The sequence below is a fragment of the Phyllobates terribilis genome, unplaced genomic scaffold, assembly GCF_046119375.1.
Source record: "Phyllobates terribilis strain yellow unplaced genomic scaffold, ASM4611937v1 Scaffold_2__4_contigs__length_985480577, whole genome shotgun sequence".
NCBI lineage: Eukaryota > Metazoa > Chordata > Amphibia > Anura > Dendrobatidae > Phyllobates > Phyllobates terribilis.
The window spans coordinates 672349380-672372984 of record NW_027362762.1 but is presented as its reverse complement, the minus strand read 5'-3'; positions in this window follow the sequence as shown (position 1 = coordinate 672372984).

Below are 23605 nucleotides of genomic sequence, written 5' to 3'. Positions count from 1 at the left end.
GCGCTGTTGGTGATGCGGCGCCCGGGGGTACTAGGCCTTGCGACCAGGCTGGTGGTAATTCCTGCTTTGTCACGCTCCGGGTCGGGGCGCGTGACGTCACAGGGGTCGCTGCAGCGGCTTCCGGTCGGGGCCTAGTCCATGGCGGTGACCTGGCGGCTACGGGCACAGCAGGGGGACTTTCGGGCTCTGCGACGGGGAGCTGGGGCAGGTAAGCGGTGTCACGGCTTGGGGTATAGGCGTCCCCTTTACCTGCCTCCATGCGTTCGGCTCCCTCCTCGGCGCCGTCTCCGGCCTTGGGTCCTCCTGCGCCATCCTCAGAGGCGGTCTGCTTCCTCTTCCAGGGTAGCGTGCTCCGTTGACTGGTCTCTGGTTGCTGGGCCATCTCCCGGCTCCACTCCGCCAGTATCTCACGCTGTACCCGGGCCATCCTCCTTGCGAGGCCCTCCAGGGCAGTTTGTGCACACTCCCGGTCTCGGGGGAGCTGCGCTAGGATCTCCGCTAGACCTAGCGGGGTTGTGGACTCTAGCAGGCTCCTGACCATCGGGTCGGTGCTGCTCTGCTCTGCTTCCGGCAGGCTCCTGGCCAGCGGGCCGGTGCTGCTCTGCCCTCCTTCCTCGGTCTCTAGCAGACTCCTGGCCAGCGGGCCGGTGCTGTTCTGCTTTCTCTCCATCTCCGGGTAAGCTCCTCCGCTACTCCTTGTTAGACCTCTTGCCTCCGGGTGCGCTCGCTCCAGACTGCTCCAAGCGACACCCATCTTTTCTCTTCTCTTTCGTCTCCTCCCACTTCGAGGGCGGTCCCGGGGCAACTCGGTGACTGTCAGCTCCAGGGGGAGTTCTTTCACGCTGACAGACACCTCCAGCATCACAGTCTCTGTTGGTGGGGGCGGTTTCCACTTTTGGCGCCATTTTCTGTCCTGGCCCACGATGGGAGGTGGCCTCTTGCCCTCCTTTGGCACGCCCATAATGGCGTCCGCTGCTCTTCCAAGGCGGGAAATCTGCGGTTTTGGCGGGAAGCGTCGCCCAGTGGCGGGAAACTCTGCAGATGGCGGGAACAAGCTGGAAATGGCGGACAATCGGCGGGAAACGACTGGTGATGGAGTCCGATGGCGTGGACCCTCCGGAACCGGCAGGAGTCTTCTTTCTGAGGTAAACTTGCACTTTTCTTCAGGCACGCAGTACCCGGGTGTTGCGGGCACGTAATCCTGCCGACTACGCCAAAGTTGACGCGCCCCCTGGGACATATTCCTTTTTGAGGGGAATACCCGGCACCGGATCAGATGGGGGGTTGTAGTCTCCGAGCGGCTGTGACCCGGTCCCGTGCCCAGGGCGTCAAGCTAAGTGTTATGTGGCAGCTTTACAGATGTTACTAAAGTTCTTTTGTGTCGACTACGCCACCCGTTGTGATGCGGTCACTGTGGCCGCCGCTGCTGCAGGGTCCGCTGAGGCTGATGGTGGGTGCGCAGCTTGGTGAGATAACCCCCAACGGGAGGGGTATAGCCCCAGAGGGGACAGGCGCAGAGGATGGGGGTTGTGGTGGTGCGATGCAGCCGGCAATGAAGACAGACTCGGGTTGTGCAGTTAAGGGTGTTTACTTACTGCTGATGTTGTACTGGTCACTCCAGCTGCTAGTGACCACCCGAGCCGTGCTGCGTCCACAAGGTCCTGGATCCGGCCAACCCCCAAACAAGTCCAGAGCGTGGCCCTGAGCTCTCCCTCTGTCCTTTCTTCAGCCGTCCCCACCAGTGATTCACCTAGGTCCAGCTCCCTCGGGCCTTCTTTTGGGACACCCTTGGCCCTGGGTTCCCTGACCCTTCATGTGGTGTGCCTTCGGGGTGAATGTGGTGGGTGACCGTGACAGACACTGCCCACGGTCTCCGGTCTCTGGCTGGGGAATGTCTTTGCCCCCACCAGCTTGGGTTCCGGTACCCTCTTGCTGACTCCTCACCCGGTGCTCTAATTTGGGTTCTTGGGTCCCTTCAGTCTTTCCCCTCTGGGTCTTTCTCTGCTCCACTCTCTCTCTCTCCAGGGCTGCTGTTTCCTTCTCTCTCCTCTCCAACTGACTTGTTCTCAGCGTCTGACCCTGATCTAAGTTGGTGCCCTCCTTATATATCCCTCTATGTGTGAGCTCAGGTGACCAGCACCCAATGAGCTCCTATCACTACCCAGACTGCTCCCCCTATCTGCCCCTACACTACATGGGATGTACCACCCCCCTCCCACTCCAGCCAGGAACAGGCTCGGTTGTACCTGCACATTTCTAAGTGGGAGTACCGTCGGCCTGCTCCTCTGGAATGGGATGTATGTAGTGCATGCAGTCTATCTGAGCTCAGTTCCACACTCCTTCCTTACCCGGGAGTGGAATATCACACCTCTGGGTTGAGGTGCAATACCCCTGTAGCAGCCGAATCCTCAGGGTGCTACACATGCCTGTGTTCCTGAGTGGTCAAATCCTTTTGGTCAGCTGAGTAGAGATGAGCGTCTCTGCTGATACTCAAAATCGTGACGATTTTATTTGAAAATTCGATTTGCAGTGAATTTATTCTCTATATATTGAATGTCCCTTATTATGCTCTGGGGTCTTATTACACTCCAGAGTAAAATAAATATAAGATGTATAAAATAAAACAAAAAGCAACTAATACTTACCTCACCGCTCACTTTTCCGGCCACCTCTATTGCTCGCTGACCCTTATACAGTCCTCTGAGCCTCTTATTATTGCCGTTGCATGCTAAATGTTATTTGAGTAGAGGGCTACTAAAAGCTTTGAAAAGTAAATAATACCTAACCGCTCATCTTTCCAGACATATTTTCTGCTCTTTGGTCCCGGTACAGACCTCGGCACCTCTTCTTACCTCCACCGCACCCTGAAAACCTTCATGATAGGCTGGGACTTACTGACCTTCTGAATTCCATGTGCAGGGATTTCCTGGGTTTTGTTGTGGCCTGAAGTCCGAAGAGCAGCAGAGAGGTGAGCAGTGAGGTATTATTTTTTTTACCTTTTGTCTGTCCTCTACTTGAATATATGTACCTATGTCTAGAGATAAAATATCTTATATTAGTGCATAATTACTTTTCTATCAGAATCTTACTTGCAGTAATGTACAGTTATAAGCACTACTACCTATGAAAATGTATGGAATGACAGAAGACATTTATATCTTTAACAACAATCCTTTAAGCATAATATGATCTACTATGATCATTACACACATAATAGTCTAATCATCTGGCAAGACGTTGTCTAAACCTAGAGTCATTCTCCCCATTTAATAACAACCAATTTAATGATAATATATTTAATACATTTAACCCTCACATTTAAGACCAAGGTTAGCAGCAAAAAATATGTTTTCAATAGACGTAAACATTTACCTGCAAACAACAGATTACTAACAAGGCTATGATGTTAACCTACAAATGATAATACTATTATTAACAGCAATTACTATTAATACAGTTTTGAGTGATTAGATTTATTATAACTAGAGTTGATTGAATCTTCGTCTCTTGGTTCGACAAAGTTTTCCAAAGATTTGATTTGTAGTGAATCAATTTTCTGCAAATCAGATTACTGTAAAGCCTTCAATTGCCCTTAGAAGACGTTTGTAACACTTTTGGATCTCTTAGAGGAATCTATGCAAACCCTTTCATGCTCTGTAATATAGACAGTCTTAGTAAAGTCAAAGTGACCTCACATTCAATGGTAACCAGTAGTAACCAAAAACCCATTTACTATACAGTGTATTGTCAGACTTTTCAGGTTTTTATTAAAAAATAGTCTAAAAATTATCACTCTTAGTCATTTGTGATCAGGCAGGCTGTTCTGCGCAGAACACTGACTCAGACAGTGTAGCTGTTAGAGGTAATATAATTCTGCTTTGAATGATACGAGTGATATGCCGCATATTCCAGAAATTCTATGATTCCTCCCCACTAATACACATGATGGATGCAAAAAAAGGCCATTTGTGATCAGTATATGGTAGTTCTCCTACCCAGTTGGTTGGTGCCAGTGCTGGTGGTATAGCTTATGCCGCTGCTAGCAGCTCCCACAGTCTTAGCCATACAGAAAGCAAAATGTGGCAGCATGCAGAATGTGTATGGTATCACTAGTTGTTAAATTGGACTAATGAAAGAGGTTTGCAAAAGCAGGCAAGAACAGTCCAATGTCTTTATATATTTTTTAAACAAAATGTAACCTCCCTAAGAAAAATGACAAAATAAAAAATGCTAGATGTACATTAATAAAGCTGGTACATGCACAGATTTAAAATTCGGCAAGTAAAAAAAATTTGCAGAAAAAAAATTGTTTGTGCACACTACTATACTCATCTTCCTCAAGTCTGCAGTTGTGCAGCATATTACTGTCTGGAGTATTTGTCCAATGCTTTAAGAATTTGTCTTTTATGTTTAAGCTGTGTGCTCTGATGTCCTCTCATTATCTTAAATCATCCTGAAATGTCTGCTGTATTCCCAACCTCGGCTTTTGTATGATCTATGATAGTTCATCCTGATTGGCTGCTCTTTACATGATGTGACCTGCAAAGCATTATGGGAAAGCTTGAGTGGTAGGACTTGAAGTCATGTGAGCAGACTATGATTAATGAACCTTGTAAAGTGATGGTGTTTTTTTTTGGTATATCCATCTATACTGACCTCCATCAGGTTGCAAATAAAAAATAATTTTTATCTGCATCTAGCTCTGAAAAATATTTGGGCTTCTAGCAATGTGTGGGACTTGGTCTATTAGTCCATCTATACTGACCACCTTCAGGTTGCAAATTAAAAATATTTTTTTTCTGCATCTAGCTCCTAAAAAATATTTGGGCTTCTAGCAGTGTGTGGGACTTGTTCTATTAGTCCTTCTATACTGACCTCCATCAGGTTGCAAGTTGAATATAATTTTTTTCTGCATCTAGCTCTGAAAAAATATTTGGGCTTCTAGCAATGTGTGGGACATGGTCTATTAGTCCATCTATACTGACCACCTTCAGGTTGCAAATTAAAAATATTTTTTTTCTGCATCTAGCTCCTAAAAAATATTTGGGCTTCTAGCAGTGTGTGGGACTTGTTCTATTAGTCCATCTATACTGACCTCCATCAGGTTGCAAATTGAATATAATTTTTTTCTGCATCTAGCTCTGAAAAAATATTTGGGCTTCTAGCAGTGTGTGGGACTTGGTCTATTAGTCCATCTATACTGACCTCCATCAGGTTGCAAATTAAAAATAATTTTTTTCTGCATCTAGCTCTGAAAAAATATTTGGGCTTCTAGCAGTGTGTGGGACTTGGTCTATTAGTTTATCTATACTGACCCACATCAGGTTGAAAATTGAATACAATTTTTTTCTGCATCTAGCTCTGAAAAAATATTTGGGCTTCTAGCAGTGTGTGGGACTTGTTCTATTAGTCCTTCTATACTGACCTCCATCAGGTTGCAAGTTGAATATAATTTTTTTCTGCATCTAGCTCTGAAAAAATATTTGGGCTTCTAGCAGTGTGTGGGACTTGGTCTATTAGTCCATCTATACTGACCTCCATCAGGTTGCAAATTAAAAATAATTTTTTTCTGCATCTAGCTCTGAAAATATATTTTGGCTTCTAGCAGTGTGTGGGACTTGGTCTATTAGTCCATCTATACTGACCTCCATAAGGTTGCAAACTGAATATAATTTTTTCCTGCATCTAGCTCTGAAAAAATATTTTGGCTTCTAGCAGTGTGTGGGACTTGGTCTATTAGTCCATCTATACTGACCACCTTCAGGTTGCAAATTAAAAATATTTTTTTTCTGCATCTAGCTCCTAAAAAATATTTGGGCTTCTAGCAGTGTGTGGGACTTGTTCTATTAGTCCATCTATACTGACCTCCATCAGGTTGCAAATTGAATATAATTTTTTTCTGCATCTAGCTCTGAAAAAATATTTGGGCTTCTAGCAGTGTGTGGGACTTGGTCTATTAGTCCATCTATACTGACCTCCATCAGGTTGCAAATTAAAAATAATTTTTTTCTGCATCTAGCTCTGAAAAAATATTTGGGCTTCTAGCAGTGTGTGGGACTTGGTCTATTAGTTTATCTATACTGACCCACATCAGGTTGAAAATTGAATACAATTTTTTTCTGCATCTAGCTCTGAAAAAATATTTGGGCTTCTAGCAGTGTGTGGGACTTGTTCTATTAGTCCTTCTATACTGACCTCCATCAGGTTGCAAGTTGAATATAATTTTTTTCTGCATCTAGCTCTGAGAAAATATTTGGGCTTCTAGCAGTGTGTGGGACTTGGTCTATTAGTCCATCTATACTGACCTCCATCAGGTTGCAAATTGAATATAATTTTTTTCTGCGTCTAGCTCTGAAAAAATATTTGGGCTTCTTTCAGTGTGTGGGACTTGTTCTATTAGTCCATCTATAATGACCTCCATCAGGTTGCAAATTGAATAGAATTTTTTTCTGCATCTAACCCAGCCAATAGTTTTGGCCTAATACCACAGTTTTTCCACTCAGCTCTGCTCGGTTCCCATCCATTGTTTTTTTGTGCAAACTCCAGAGTTGTGAATTAGTTAACCACCAAAATGAGTGGAAAAAGGCCTGCTGCTGGTGGAAAGGGGAATAGGTGTGTTGGGAAGGGGAAAAAAGGTTGTGTCCGTGGGGTAGGTGTTAAAGCAACAGTAAAATCTGCAGAAGAAAGACCATCTTCCAGCCAAGCTAAAATGTCTACTTCTTATAGCGGACAATGTGATAAGATCCCTTTCTTATGGCCATGCCAATCGCTACAAATTCCAGATGAGGCACAAAAACAGCAGGTGCTTCAACGGATATCAAGTGCTCCTTTAAGTGGGCTCTCCTCCACATCAACTTCAACATCACAAATACTCCAGTCCTCAGAGGTGTCACCCCAATCGCATTTGCTTCCTCACAGCTCCCAAATCTCCAGCTGCCCGTCTGAGTATGAGGTAGAACAGATGGTTGCGTCTGCAGAGCTGTTTACTCATACTATAACCTGGGAATCAGAGGTCGGCTCCAGCGCTTCTGTGAATCCAGACGAGGAAATGATCTGCACTGATGCCCAGAATCTTTATGAGTCGGATCCAGGACCAGACGCAGAAGGTTCTGACCATAATGTAGACCCTCATTCCCAAACTTTAACTCCTTTTGGTGGAGACAATGATGAAGACGATGATGAGACTCAAATACCTGATTGGAGCGACAACTTAAGTTCTGTTAGAACCTTGCTGTTAGGTTTTTTTTCCTTTGCTGGTCACATGACCTTGTTGGCCTATTTAATCCTGCTCCGCCCTTCTGGCTTTGCTGGACTTCATTGTATATCTACTTTCTAGCTAGCCTGTGCTCTGTATCTAGCTCTGTTAGTTTGCTTGGTCTACGGACCTCTATGTTCTATCTATTTTGTTTGTTCGTCTGTCTGCTACTATTTCTGTTAGGAGGTGTCCCATATTCCTCCCAGTCCTTAGTACTTGTAGGGATTCCCTCCCCACATCTATAGGTCTCCGTACAGACTAGATTAGGACTTTAGCAGGTCTGATCGCAGGATCAGGTTCCCTGTTACATCGTAGGGATTCAGCTGAGTCCTATAGTAGGGACAGATCTCCTCTCTTTCCTTAGCTTTGGTAGCAGAACATAACAGTAAGTCCAGCCAGCAAATTTTCTAAGGAAAGATTTTTCTGTTCCATCATGGTGTCGGTTCAGGATTTGGCTCATCGCCTGCAGGGACTCTCTCTGGAGGTGGCCGAGCTCCGTCAGCACGTGAGTAACTGTCCTGGAGCACATTTCTTGGAGCCTAAGGTATGTTTGCCGGATTTATTTTTTGGTGAACACCGAGAATTTTTTTCATTTAAAAATGCTTGCTTATTGTATTTTCGTTTGAGACCTAAGTCCTCTGGGGATGAATCCCAGCGCGTAGGGTTCATAATGTCACTTTTGCGCAAAGAGCCTCAGGAGTGGGCCTTTTCTTTGCAACCTAGTGATTCATGCTTCAGATCAGTGGATAGTTTTTTTTCTGCTTTGGGACTATTATATGATGATCCTGACCGTGTCGCATCAGCTGAGACTGAGTTGAGACGTTTAAAACAAGGATCAGGTAATGTGGAAAAATATTGTACACATTTTCGTCGTTGGTCCACTCAAACAGGGTGGAACGATTCTGCTCTGAAAAGTCTATTTCTTGCTGGGCTCAGTGAAAGGGTTAAAGACCTGCTAATTGCTTATCCTACACCTGAGGATTTGCAACAGGCTATGCAATTAGCTATACGGGTGGATAGAAGACTGTGTGCTAGGGTTAATGAGAGCAAATCCTCTGCTATGTCAGTTTCTGGTTATGATAATGTGTGTACTAACAGTGGTGAACCGATGGAGATTGGATCGGTGGCACCTCGCTCTCAAGAAAAAGACCGTCGTTTTTCGGAAGGCTTGTGTTTCTATTGCGGAAAATCTGGTCATTTGATTAAAGGCTGTGAGCTTCGTATGAAGAAAGAAAAAAAAATGGTCAGTCACGCCCGTATTGCCTGTTTAAATTCCAAGGGTATATTTTTAGCTGCTTCCACGATTGCTCAGGAAAAATTAATGGAATTTCGGGTGTTTGTTGATTGCGGGTCTACACTGAATGTAATTGATGGGGGATTCGTGGAAAAACTCAATTTAAAACCTGAACCTTTATCATCCCCCATTGCTGTGGTTTCTGTGGATGGTTCCCCTTTGAAGAATATTACTCTCAAGGTCAGTGAATTTCCTCTCACTATTAATGGTGTTCACCATGAGAAATTGGATTTGGTAGTGTTGAATAACTTGCCTTCTCCAGTAATATTGGGTTTGCCCTGGTTAAAATTTCACAATCCTGTACTGGATTGGTCTACCAGTGAAATTAAATCCTGGAGCCATAAATGTTATGACAAGTGTTGTAACGGGCGTATTGCAGCTTTGGATAAGGGAGAATTGCCTGTTCCTATTCAGGATTTTTGGAGAGTTTTTTCTGAGAAAGAATCGCAGGTTTTGCCTCCCCATAGAGACTATGATTGTTCTATTGAATTTGTCCCTGGAGCGACTCTTCCTAAGAGTCGTTTATTTAACCTTACTATTCCTGAGAGGAAGGCTTTGGAGGAATACATACAGACAAGCTTGGCCGCCGGTCACATTAGGCCCTCTAAGTCTCCTGTGGCGGTTGGATTTTTTTTTGTAAAAAAAAAGGACGGCGGTTTACGTCCTTGTCTGGATTTTCGTGAGATTAACAAAATTACGGTACGCAATCCTTACCCACTGCCATTGATTCCTGATCTGTTTAACCAGTTATTGGGGGCCAAGTGGTTCTCTAAAATTGACCTTAAGGGGGCATACAATCTGTTGCGCATGAAGGAGGGTGATGAATGGAAGACTGCTTTTAACACTCCTGTGGGTCATTTTGAGAATCTGGTTATGCCTTTTGGTCTTACTAATGCTCCTGCATTTTTTCAGAATCTGATTAATGACATCCTTAGACCTTTGATCGGTAAAAATGTGGTTGTGTATTTGGATGACATTTTGATTTATTCGCCAGATCTGGAGTCTCATTGGCGGAGCGTGCGTGAGGTATTACAGTTATTAATGGACAATTCGCTTTTTGCTAAGCTGGAGAAATGTGAGTTCGCTGTACAGAGAATTAGTTTTTTGGGCTACATTATCTCCAGCAAAGGTTTTGAGATGGATCCGGTTAAGGTTCAGGCTGTGCAGGAATGGCCTAGGCCTATTGGTTTGAAATCGATACAGAGGTTTTTGGGTTTCGCCAATTACTATAGAAAATTCATAAAAGAATTTTCTAGTATTGTCAAATCTCTGACTGATCTCACCAGGAAAGGTGCTGATGCGGTTCAGTGGTCTTCTGAGGCCATTGAAGCTTTTGTGTATCTCAAAGAGAGGTTCACCTCTGCTCCCATCCTTATGCAGCCTGATGTTACTAGGCCGTTTTTGGTTGAGGTTGATGCTTCCTCTGTGGGGGTTGGCGCAGTATTGTCTCAGGATAACGGGGATGGATTACATCCCTGTGCCTTTTTTTCAAAAAAATTTTCGGAGACTGAATTGAATTACGATATTGGTAATCGGGAATTATTGGCTATTAAACTCGCATTTGAACACTGGCGCCACTTCTTGGAAGGTGCGGAATTTCCCGTTCAGGTTCTTACGGATCATAAAAATCTGATATATCTTGATGCTGCCAAGCGCCTGAATGCCCGTCAGGCTAGGTGGGCACTGTTTTTCTCGCGATTTAATTTCTCCGTTACTTACATCCCTGGTACTAAGAATGTTAAGGCGGATGCCTTGTCTCGCAGTTTTTCTCCCATAGTCGGTGCTGAGAAAGAGGAAAACATTTTACAAGAAGGTGTTGTGATAGCTGCTTTAGACTCCATTTTGGAAGATGAGATTCTTAAAGCTCAGGAGAATGCCCCATCTAACACTCCTCATGGGAGGTTGTTTGTGCCTGGGACCTTTAGGAGAGATTTGTTTGTTGAGTGTCACGAATCTCGGTTGGCAGGTCATCCCGGAATCTCTGAGACCAAGAGACTGGTGGGTCGCAGTTTTTGGTGGCCTGGATGGCAGAAGGAAGTCATTAAGTGGGTGCGCCAATGTACTATATGTGCTAGATCTAAGTCCTCACATACTCCTGCTGCGGGGTTGCTTTGTCCTTTGGAGGTCCCCAGTGCTCCTTGGACACATTTGGCTATGGACTTTATAACTGACCTTCCCCCCTCTGAGGGTTTTACTGTCATCTGGGTGGTCGTGGACCGTTTTAGCAAGATGTGTCACTTGGTTCCCTTCGTCAAACTGCCCTGCGCTAAAACTCTCGCTAAGGCCTTTGTCAAGGAAATTGTCAGACTTCATGGCGTTCCTACTGACATTGTTTCTGATAGGGGTCCTCAGTTCGTGGCTCGTTTTTGGCGTGCCTTTTGTGACAGGTTGGGAATTCATTTGTCGTTTTCGTCCGGATATCATCCTGAATCTAATGGCCAGACAGAAAGGAAAAACCAGGATGTTGAGCAGTTCTTGCGTTGTTTTGTGGCAGACAATCAAGAGGGGTGGTCTGAGTTTCTGCCACTTGCCGAATTTGCTCTGAACAATCATACATCTTCTTCTGCTGGTTGTTCGCCTTTTTTTTGTTGTTCTGGGAGACATCCGTCGTTTGGGTCATTCTCCAAGTTGGGATCTGCCGTGCCTGAGGAGGAGAATTTTTCCGGTGATTTGGAAAGAGTTTGGACGGATGTGCGTGGTAATCTTCAGGAGGCCAACAGAAAATCTAAAGACTACTTTGATAGGAAACGACAGGAGGTTTTGTTCGCTGTTGGTGACATGGTTTGGTTGTCCTCTAGGAATCTGCGGTTGAGGATTCCTTCTAAGAAATTGGGTCCCAAGTTTGTAGGGCCCTTTAAGGTGCTTCAGGTTGTCAACCAATCTGCTGTTAGGTTGGAGGTTCCTACCTCCTGGAGAATTAATCCGGTCTTTCATGTCTGTCTGTTAAAAAAAGCTGTTGTGTCGGATGGTGACGCCTCTGCCTCTGTTCCTCCGGTGGTGGAGGACGGGGAATATGAAATTTCTCGTATCCTTGACTCTAGACGGTATAGAGGTAGTTTGCAGTATCTTGTGGCCTGGAAAGGTTTCGGACCCGAGGATAACTCTTGGGTGAGGTCAGATGATGTTTCCGCGTCCAGACTTATCAGAGCGTTTCACAGGAGATTTCCTGATAAGCCTGGTCCTAGGGGATCCGGAGGATCCTCTTAGAAGGGGGGGTACTGTTAGAACCTTGCTGTTAGGTTTTTTTTCCTTTGCTGGTCACATGACCTTGTTGGCCTATTTAATCCTGCTCCGCCCTTCTGGCTTTGCTGGACTTCATTGTATATCTACTTTCTAGCTAGCCTGTGCTCTGTATCTAGCTCTGTTAGTTTGCTTGGTCTACGGACCTCTATGTTCTATCTATTTTGTTTGTTCGTCTGTCTGCTACTATTTCTGTTAGGAGGTGTCCCATATTCCTCCCAGTCCTTAGTACTTGTAGGGATTCCCTCCCCACATCTATAGGTCTCCGTACAGACTAGATTAGGACTTTAGCAGGTCTGATCGCAGGATCAGGTTCCCTGTTACATCGTAGGGATTCAGCTGAGTCCTATAGTAGGGACAGATCTCCTCTCTTTCCTTAGCTTTGGTAGCAGAACATAACAAGTTCTTTGTCAGGGCAGGAACAGGTTGGCACTGAGGACGATGGGTGTGATAACACCGAGCGTGATGATGATGAGGTTGGAGATCCCACTTACTGTCAACCCACAGTCAGCCAAGAGATGAGGTCAGCAGAGGAGGTGGAGGAGAATGCTAGTGACGACGAGGTCAGGTTGCGCCTTCCTGGACAGAGACGTAGTACTGGAAGCACGTCAACAACTGCTTCCTCAAACACAACTCTGCCTCTCACCACAAGTCATGGTGGCTCTTCAGGTCGCATGGGTGCTAAGCCTTGCATGGCCTGGGCATTTTTTCAGATCGATAAAGATGACCCAACTCGTGTTGTCTGTTACATTTGTCAGCAAAAGCTAAGTAGAGGCCAAAAAATACATAGTTTGAGTACTTCATGCATGAACCAGCACATGGACATGAAGCATAAGTTGCAGTGGGAAGCTCACTGTGCTACAATGCGGCCTAGCCGGCCGGGTCAACCACCGTCTGCCACATCTTGTGCATCCGCGGCTTCTTCATCCTCTGTGACTGGGGGGACAGCAGTCACACCTGTTTTGGGACGCAGACCTGCCACCTCTTTACCCGTAACAGCCAGCGTGATTGGCAGGTCATCATTTTCTTTGGAGGTGGTAACACCAGCTGGTGTTGAGCGCTGTCCGACATCGATAGCACCACCTTTGGATCAAGGCAACCTAACATGTCCGCCTGCATCTTCCTCACAGACTGGCAGTTTGCCGGGGACACCCTTATCAACCCCGTCTAAGCACCACAGCCAGCCCTCGGTCCCTCAGATGTGGACAAGTAAAAGACCATTTCCTACTAGCCATGAGAAAGTTAAGAGGTTGAATTTCACCATCTGCAAGCTCTTGGCTACAGAAATGCTGCCTTTCCGCCTGGTGGACACAGAGGATTTTCGAGACATTATGTCCGTCGCAGTGCCCCATTACCAGATGCCCAGTCGGCACTACTTTTCAAAGAAAGGTGTGCCTGCGCTCCACCAGCATGTCGCACACAACATCACCGCTTCTTTGAGAAACTCTGTGTGTGACAGGGTGCATTTCACCACAGACACTTGGACGAGTAGGCATGGACAGGGGCGTTACATGTCGCTGACTGGGCACTGGGTAACTATGGTGACAGCAGGACAAGGGGCTGCTGTCCAAGTCTTGCCGTCCCCACGAGTTGTGCGTCAATCCTCTTTATCTCAAAGTTCCTCCAATGCTTCTGCCTCCTCAACCTCCTCTCGGTCCTCCACTTGCACCCAAACGCTGTCTGGTCATGCTACAAGCTTTCTAACTGCGCAGAAGGGATCCTGCACACCTCCTTACTATGCTGGCAGTAGGGCTCAACGTCATCAGGCGGTTTTTACTTTGAAATGTCTGGGAAATGTGAGTCACACAGCTGAGGAGTTGTGGTCAGCTCTGGAGAACCAATTTCATGAATGGTTGTCTCCACTGGACCTGAAACCAGGGAAGGCCGAGTGCGACAATGCTGCAAACCTGGGTGCGGCCCTTCACTGGGTCAATGTCACACACGTGCCTTGTATGGCTCACGTGTTGAACCTGGTTGTCCAGCAATTTTTAGCCCTCTATCCCGAACTAGATGGCCTTCTGCAGAGGGCATGGTCGCTGTGTGCTCACTTCCGCCGTTCGCATCCCGCAGCTCAGCGACTTACATCTCTACAGAAGTCGTTGGGCCTGCCACTTCACCGGCTAAAATGCGATGTGCCTACCCGGTGGAATTCAACTCTGCACATGTTGCAGCGACTGTGGCAGCACCGACAAGCCCTGGTGCATTACGTTCTGACGTATAGCCTGGATCAACGAGATCCAGAGGTGGGGCAAATCACGCTGGAGGAGTGGTCTCAGATCAGGGACCTATGCACCCCTTTGCACAGTTTTGAAATGACGACGAAGATGTTTAGTGCTGACGATGCCATTATCAGCATGACTATTCCGGTGATTTACATGCTGGAGCACATGTTAAACAGAATTCGGAGTCAGGTGGTGGCACAAGAGGAGGTGGAGGAAGTAGAGGAGGATGAGTTGCATGCGGAAGGGCTAACATCTGCAAGGTCCAGACGGTCGGCAACACCAAGGCGGCAGGCATGTGAGGGTGGGGGAGATGGTTTTACCAGGGCGCATGGTAGCAGCCAAACTAGTGAGGAAGGTGCAGGAGCCCAGGAAGAAGTGGAGGACGAACTGATGGAAGACTCAACAGAGGAGGGAGACCTTGATCACATTTCTGTTGTGCGAGGTTGAGGGGAGAGGACAGTGGAAGGAAGCATGATTGTTACCTCGCCACCAACACCACAGGGACTTGGTGCTCCTGGATGCGCAAGACACATGAGTGCCTTTTTGCTGCACTACCTGCAACATGACCCTCGAATTGTGAGAATTAGAAATAATCCTGACTACTGGGTTGCCACACTGTTGGATCCCCGGTACAAAAGTAAATTTGCAGAAATTATTCCTGCCATAGAAAGGGATGCACGCATGCAGGAGTATCAGCAGAGACTGTTGCACAATCTTACATGTGCTTTTCCACAAAACACCAGTGGTGCACGTAGTGAATCTCACAGTTCCAACTTGCCAACCGTGGGACCGTCGAGTGTTCAGTACTCAAACCGTAACAGAAACACAGTATCTGCTGGTAACATCAATTTTGCGGAATCATTTCAGCACTTTTTTAGCCCATCCTTTGCAAGGCCACAGGAGACAACAAGTCTGACACATAGTCAACGCCTAGAGACGATGGTACAGGAGTATCGCAAGTAAACATTGAAGCCATGACTGTGTCACTGGACCCTTGTTCTTTTTGGGCTTCCAATCTGGATAAATGGCTGAAGCTAGCCACTTACGCCTTGGAGATCTTGTCATGCCCCGCAGCCAGCGTTCTGTCTGATCGTGTGTTCAGCGCTGCTGGTGGTGTGCTGACAGATAAGCGCACGCGGCTCTCCACTGATAATGTAGACAGACTCACGTACATAAAGATGAACAAATCATGGATCCGAAACGACTTTTCTACCCCTGTGTCATCCTGTGGAGAGTAAAAGCTTGCTGATTGGTTAAAATCACCTCACCAACCGTTTTAATCTTTCAAATTACTAATCATGTTTATCTGTATCTTGGCTGGAAAATAATTTGGGCTTTGTAGCAGTGTGCAGTACTGATTTTATTAGGCTATCTATACTAAGCTCCACAAGATTTAAAATTACTAATCATGTTTATCTGTATCTTGGCTGGAAAATAATTTGGGCTTCGTAGCAGTGTGCAGTACTGATTCTATTAGGCCATCTATACTAAGCTCCACCAGATTTAAAATTACTAATCATGTTTATCTGTATCTTGGCTGGAAAATAATTTGGGCTTTGTAGCAGTGTGCAGTACGGATTCTATTAGGCCATCTATACTAAGCTCCACCAGATTTAAAATTACTAATCATGTTTATCTGTATCTTGGCTGGAATATAATTTGGGCTTTGTAGCAGTGTGCAGCACTGATTTTATTAGGCCATCTATACTAAGCTCCACCAGATTTAAAATTACTAATCATGTTTATCTGTATCTTGGCTGGTAAATAATTTGGGCTTTGTAGCAGTGTCCAGTACTGATTCTATTAGGCCATCTATACTAAGCTCCACCAGATTTAAAATTAATAATAATTTTTAGCTGCATCTTGGCCGGAAAATAATTTTGGGGCTCCGAGATGCGCAAGACACATAAGTGCCTTCTTGCTACACTACTTGCAACATGACCCTCAGATTGTCAGAAATCGAAGTAATCCTGACTGCTGGGTTGCCAAACTCTTAGATCCCCCACACTCTTCGATCATCCTTTTCATTTTAATAAAGACCAAAAAAATTGTCATTTTTGAAATTATAAGCATTAGCAGGTTATTAGAAAATGATATCAAATAGTTTTCAACTCAAAACTTTATTCTAGGTGATGTTACATTTGCACATAGGACCCCTTGTTCGAAAGGAGCTTCTGAACTCTCTCATCCATTGAATTTGTCAGGTTTTGGATGGTTTCTGCTTCAGTTGTTTTGCATGAGGACAGAATACACTCCCAGAGCTGTTGCTTAGATGTGAACTGCCTCCCGCTGTAGCGCCGGCGTCCCTGCCCTCTGCTAGGCAGGGACGCTGTTCCCCTCACCTCCCTGCTCCGTGCCCGGCGTCCTCCTCCCGCTCTGCTGGCAGCGCGCGCTCCTTCCCGGCCACTGTGCTTAGGGCGCGCGCGCGCGCTCTCCCTCCCTCTTAAAGGGGCCGCGCGCGCCGTCCTAAGGAGTCCCCGGCCAATGGCCGGAGGACTTCACCATATATAAGGCACCTCCTCCAAAATGGAGGTGCCCGAGCAATGTTGTTGCACTGTTCTACTCTGCTTCAGCCCTCAGGTCCCGTTGCCAGTTACCTGCCAGTTACCTGCCTGTTACCTGCCTGATTCCTGCCAGAGTCCTCCCAGTTTGCTGTCTGTTTCCTGCCAGTTATTCCTGCTACCTGCTTGCTAGCCTGAGGTCCGACGGTCTGCCTTACAACTCCTGTCAGTCTGTCTAAGGACCAGCTTGCCCGCTCACCTGGGAGCGCACATCAGCTACCTGCCTGCTTGCTAGCCTGAGGTCCGACGGTCTGCCTTTCTACTCCTGTCAGTCTGTCTATGGACCAGCTTGCCCGCTCACCTGGGAGCGCTCCTCCGCTACCTGCCTGCTTGCCTGCCCGGAGGCTCCGCCGTCACGTGCTGTGACCACCAGCTATTCCAGAGACTCTTGCCCGCTCACCTGGGAGTGCTTCTCCGCAACCTGCCTGCTTGCCTACCTGGAGGCTTCGCCGTCACGTGCTGTGACCACCTGCTATTCCAGAGACTCTCGCTTGCTCACCTGGGAGCACACATCCTCCATCTGCCTTGCTAGCCTACCTGGAGGTTCAGCCATCACAGGTCGTACCAGCCCGTTCACCCAGAGACTGCCCCGGTCACTTGCCGTGACCTCCAGCCCGTTCACCCAGAGACTGCCCCGGTCACTTGCCGTGACCTCCAGCCCGTTCACCCAGAGACTGCCCCGGTCACTTGCCGTGACCTCCAGCCCGTTCTTCCAGAGACTGTCCCGGTCACCTGCCGTGACCTCCTGCCCGTACACCCAGAGACTGTCCCGGTCACCTGCTGTGACTGCCTGCCTGGTCGCCACCCGCTCCCTTACAAGGACCGCCCCCTTGTATAGTAGCTCAGAGGTTCCGCCTCCCAGACCCGTTACACCCGCCATCATAGACACTCCTTTTGATGATGCTCCAGAGGTTCTGAATGGGGTAGAGGTCACGGGATCATGGGGGTCACACCATAAGTTTGTCCCCTTTTATGCCCATATCAGCCAGAGATGCAGATGTGTTATGTGCAGCATGAGACAGTGCATTATCATGCATGAAAATGATCTTGCTGTGGAATACACGGTTCTTCTTCTTGAACCATGGCAGGAAGTGCTGTTTGAGAAACTCCACATACATTATGGAGTTCATCTTTACCCCTTCAGGGATCCTAAAGGGGCCGACAATCTCTCTCCCCATGATTACAGCCCAAAACATTACTCCACCTCCTCCTTGTTGGCGCTGTAGCAGTGTTTGCATGGGGTGTCCATCAACCAGCCATCCTCCACTCCATCCATCTGGACCATCGAGCGTTGCATGGCACTCATCCGTGAACAAAACTGTTTTGAAATTAGTCTTCATGTAATGTTTGGCCCACTGGAGTCGTTTCTGCTTGTGTGCAGTGGATAGTGGAGGTCGACAGGATGGCGTACGCACAGCTGCAAACCTCTGAAGGACCCTGCATCTTGTTGTTCGGGGGACGTTGGAGGCACCAGCAGCTTCAAAAACTTGTCTGCTGCTATGACAAGGCTTTTTTGCCACTGCTCTTTTAACCTGACGTAATTGCCTGTAGGAAAGAGTCCTCAAGTTGCCCTTATCAGCACGCACACATGTGTACTGTGAATCAGCTACATACTTCTTGATTGCCAAGACACTTCATCCTGATCATCGCACAATGTTGATTGTAGTCATGCCTTGACCTAAACACTCCACAATTTGTTGCTTCTCAGCAGCCGACACATCCTTTTTCTTTCCCATTTTGGCATAAAATGTAGGCTGCTTAATAATCTGGGACAGCCTTCTTAAGTAGTCTTGCCTTTCATTGGACATACCTGCCAAACTAATTAGCACAGGTGTCTGCAATTGCTTACAGTGATATAAAGAGCCCTGACACACATTACCATCAATGAGTTTAACTGACAAACAAACAAATTCTTCCCTTATCACTCCTAAACACTTTTTGCATAATAATTTGGAACACAGTGTACATGTGCTTTTTCTCAAAACACCAGTAGTTCACGTAGTGAACCTTACAGTTCTAACTTGCCAACCATGGTCTATATGGAGTTGTTCAATAAAGGGCCCAAAATTAAGATAACATAGATGGGAGAGGTCTCTATGAATAGGAATTCCTAACTATTTGATACCCTGTGAGGGCCAGGCAAAGGGAAAGTTGGACTGGATGGAATCCTGTATGGATTTGGGGAGGGAGACATCGAGGGCCTCAGACTTCGCTGCATTGATTTTAAAATTTGACCATGTAACAAAGCGATCCATTTCAGCCATAACAGCAGGGATGGATATATGTGATTCAGTGATATATACTAGGACATCATCTGCAAATAGAGAGCTCTTGTACTCGGTGCCTCCCACCTCAATCCACCTAATATTGGGGTTATGGCGAATTGATGAGAGCAGTTGCTCCGTAACTAGGATGTATAAGAGAGGGGACAGAGGACATCGCTGCTTTGTCCCATTGGTGATTATGAAAGGTGATGAAAATGTTCTGATGCGCCCTCTGGGCCTTGGGACACCCGGAGCCGGACCCTTTTTGGTGGATGCTGGTGGTTGTAGTCTCCGTGGCGGCGACCCGGTTCCGTAGCTCAGGGCGGTAAAACCAGTGGCGGAACTATTTATGTGGTTTTGATGTTTAAATGTCCGACTACGCCACCCGTGGATTGCGGTCAGAGTGAACCGCCGCTGCAGGGCAGAGGCTGGTGTTGTGGGTGCAGCAGAGCGTAGCATAACTCCCCACGGGAGGAATATAGCCTCAGGGCAGTGTATGCGGAGGATGGGGGTGATGGTGCAGGGCAGCAGCAGTAACAACACGGAGTCAGTGATGCAGTCCAGGGCCTTTACTCACAGTTCTTATTATCCAGACCACTTCTGCAGGTAACGGCTGCCCACGTCGTACTGTGCTCAACAGGTGAGGGGCTCAGACAACTCCCAGATAACTTTGGAGTGCTTCACAGGACCCCCTTTGTGTGTCCTTTGTCTGGCCTTTCTTACCAACCCTTCTGTCTGGCTGCCTCGGGCCTCCTCTTGGTAAACTTGGCGCCAGTTTCCCTGACCCTATGTGGTGCTTTCCTAGTGGGTGTAGCGAGGGGCTGTGCCACATAAAATGTCACAACTAGTGTTGAGCCAGCCCCGTAGTGTTCGAGTTCGGTTCAGTTCGTCGAACACCCCTGTGTTCGCCGAACTGTTCGTCGAACTGTTCGTCGAACACCTTCGAACACCGTTAAAACCAATGGCAGGCAAACAAAAACACATAGAAACACATAGAAAACACCTTCAAAGGTGTCCAAAAGCTGACAAACTGCTCAGAAGACACAACTAACACATGGAAAAGTGACAAGTACATATAGTCATGCGAAAAGAAAAGAGGTGGAGGAGTAAAAGGAGGGGGAGACACAGATATAGGCATGTCATGCCCTTCTAAAATCCAAAAAGTGAGAAGCCGAGACGGCCAGTCCGCTCCTGCCCGTGCCACCTCCGTGTCGCCGGGTTTGTGCCAGAGCCGCGGTGAACCCTGACGGCCAGCCCCCCTCTCCCAATACTGGTGCCTGTCCGCTGGTGGGTCGAGAGAGCCCCCCTGTGGTGGAGGCAGCTCTAAGCTTTTTAATTTAAATTGTCCCTCTAATTTGAATGAATACACTTTAAATCCATTTACAAGGATCTATTGGAGGGCAAGTCTCATGCCAGCAGCCGCGTAATTCCAGCTCCAGTAGCGTCCACTAAAGCTGCTGCAGTTAAAAAGCTTTTATAAGGATCGAGCTCGGCTGTCCACCGCAAGGCATCCTAGTGCCAGTCCCAGCCCCTATGCCTTGGGGTGCCTCCTGATGCTCTTCACTAAGTATCCCGTGGTCCCGAAGCATTTCCTTTGAAAAAATTAAGTGTCCAAACTACAGGTGGTGTAGCTTGCTTAACAGCCGGGATAATCCGCTGACTAGCAGACACTGCTACTAGGCACAAAGTATTTCCTGGGCTAGATGCAGTTAAAAATTTGTAAGTAGATACTCTCATTGGATGCTGAGAAAGCATTCCATAGAGTCTCCTGGCACGCCATATATGATTCTCTTAAAAAGCTTGGGGTAGGGGTCGAGGGGACCCTTTTATAGCCAAAATCACGGCCCTGTATCACAATACGTCACCTAGGCTGAAGATAAATGGAACTGTAGCACCGAGGGCTCGGTTGCTACAGACGTATTGCACCTCACCCAGAGGTGTGATATCACACTCTCAGATAAGGATGGAGTGTGGATCAGGACCCGACACCTGCATGCATTACACCACATTGCCGTGGGGCAGGGCGACCAATATGCCCCTGAGATGGGCACGACAGTCCCTGTCCCTGGCTGGAGTGGGGGGAGGGAACACTGAGGAAGGGGAACCCTGCAGTGCAGGAGCAGGGAGGAAGCAGTTCTTGGGTGCATTGAGAAGGGAGTATAAAAGGTGGGCACCATCTTAGTTCAGTGCAGAGAAGTCTGAGCAGAAGTGGCAGGGAGCAGGGGCTCTGCATGAGCTCTGCTCCGGAGGCGGGCCTAGTAACAGAGGCCCAGGCCTGCAAGAGGGAGAAGGAAGGAAGAGGAGCGGAGAAGGCTCCAGGAACGAGGAATGAAGGGATCCCAGGGGTGCGGACGGGCGAGTCGCCACCGCACGCCCGAATCCACCTGCGTGGAGGGGTCAGGCCAAAGGGGGAGACCGGTCCCCGAACTAGTGGAGGCAGGAAACGACCCTCAGCTAGAAACCGGAGGCTCTGACATTTTATGTGGCGCAGCCCCTTGCTCCACCCGCTAGGAAGGCACCACATAGGGTCAGGGAAACTGGCGCCAAGTTTACCAAGAGGAGGCCCGAGGCAGCCGGACAGAAGTGTTGGTAAGAAAGGCCAGACAAAGGACACACAAAGGGGGTCCTGTGAAGCGCTCCAAAGTTATCTGGGAGTTGTCTGAGCCCCTCACCTGGTGAGCACAGTACGACGTGGGCAGCCGTTACCTGCAGACGTGGTCTGGATAATAAGAACTGTGAGTAAAGGCCCTGAACTGCATCACTGACTCCGTGTCGTTACTGCTGCTGCCCTGCACCATCACCCCCATCCTCCGCATACACTGCCCTGAGGCTATACTCCTCCCGTGGGGAGTTATGCTACGCTCTGCTGCACCCACAACACCAGCCTTAGCGGTCTGCCCTGTAGCGGCGGTTCACTCTGACCGCAATCCACGGGTGGCGTAGTCGGACATTTAAACATCAAAACCACATAAATAGTTCCGCCACTGGTTTGACCGCCCTGAGCCACGGAACCGGATCGCCGCCACGAAGACTACAACCACCAGCATCCACCAAAAAGGGTCCGGCTCCGGGTGTCCCAAGGCCCAGGGTGTGCGTCAGAACATTTTCATCACCTTTCACAATCACCAATGGGACAAGGCAGGGATGTCCTCTGTCCCCTCTCTTATACATCCTAGTGACGGAGCACCTGCTCTCATCAATTCGCCATAACCCCAATATTAGGTGGATTGAGGTGGGAGGCACCGAGTACAAGTGCTCTCTATTTGCTGATGATGTCCTAGTATATATCACTCAATCACATATATCCATCCCTGCTGTTATGGCTGAAATAGATCACTTTGTTACATGGTCAAATTTTAAAATCAATGCAGCGAAGTCTGAGGCCCTCGATGTCTCCCTCCCTAAATCCATATAGGATTCCATCCAGTCCAACTTTCCCTTTGCCTGGCCCTCACAGGGTATCAAATACTTAGGAATTCCTATTCATAGAGACCTCTCCCATCTATGTTATCTTAATTTTGGGCCCTTTATTGAACAATTCCATACAGACCACGGTTGGCAAGTTAGAACTGTAAGATTCACTACGTGAACCACTGGTGTTTTGTGGAAAAGCACATGTACACCGCGTTCCAAATTATTATGCAAAAAGTGTTTAGGAGTGATAAGGGAAGAATTTGTTTGTTTGTCAGTTAAACTCATTGATGGTGATGTGTGTCAGGGCTCTTTATATCACTGTAAGCAATTGCAGACACCTGTGCTAATTAGTTTGGCAGGTGTGTCCAATGAAAGGCAAGACTACTTAAGAAGGCTCTCTCACATTATTAAGCAGCCTACATTTTCTGCCAAAATGGGAAAGAAAAAGGATGTGTCGGCTGCTGAGAAGCAACAAATTGTGGAGTGTTTAGGTCAAGGCATGACTACAATCAACATTGTGCGATGATCAGGATGAAGTGTCTTGGCAATCAAGAAGTATGTAGCTGATTCACAGTACACACGTGTGCGTGCTGATAAGGGCAAATTGAGGACTCTTTCCTACAGGCAATTACGTCAGGTTGAAACAGCAGCGGCAAAAAAGCCTTGTCATAGCAGCAGACAAGTTTTTGAAGCTGCTTGTGCCTCCAACATCCCACGAACAACAAGATGCAGGGTCCTTCAGAGGTTTGCAGCTGTGCATATGCCATCCTGTCGACCTCCTCTATCCACTTCACACAAGCAGAAACGGCTCCAGTGGGCCAAACATTACATGAAGACTGATTTCAAAACTGTTTTGTTCACGGATGAGTGCCGTGCAGCGCTCGATGGTCCAGATGAATGGAGTGGAGGATGGCTGGTTGATGGACACCCCACGCAAACACGGCTACAGCTGCAACAAGGAGGAGGTGGAGTAATGTTTTGGGCTAGAATCATGGGGAGAGAGATTGTCGGCCCCTTTAGGATCCCTGAAGGCGCTAAAGATGAACTCCATAATGTATGTGGATTTTCTCAAACAGCACTTCCTGCCATGGTTCAAGAAGAAGAACCGTGTATTTCACAGCAAGATCATTTTTCTGCATGATAATGCACCATCTCATGCTGCACATAAAACATCTGCATCTCTGGCTGATATGGGCATAAAAGGGGACAAACTTATGGTGTGACCCCCATGCTCCCCTGACCTCTACCCCATTCAGAACCTTTGGAGCATCATTAAAAGGAGTGTCTATGATGGCGGGAGGCAGTTCACATCTAAGCAACAGCTCTGGGAGGGTATTCTGTCCTCATGCAAAACA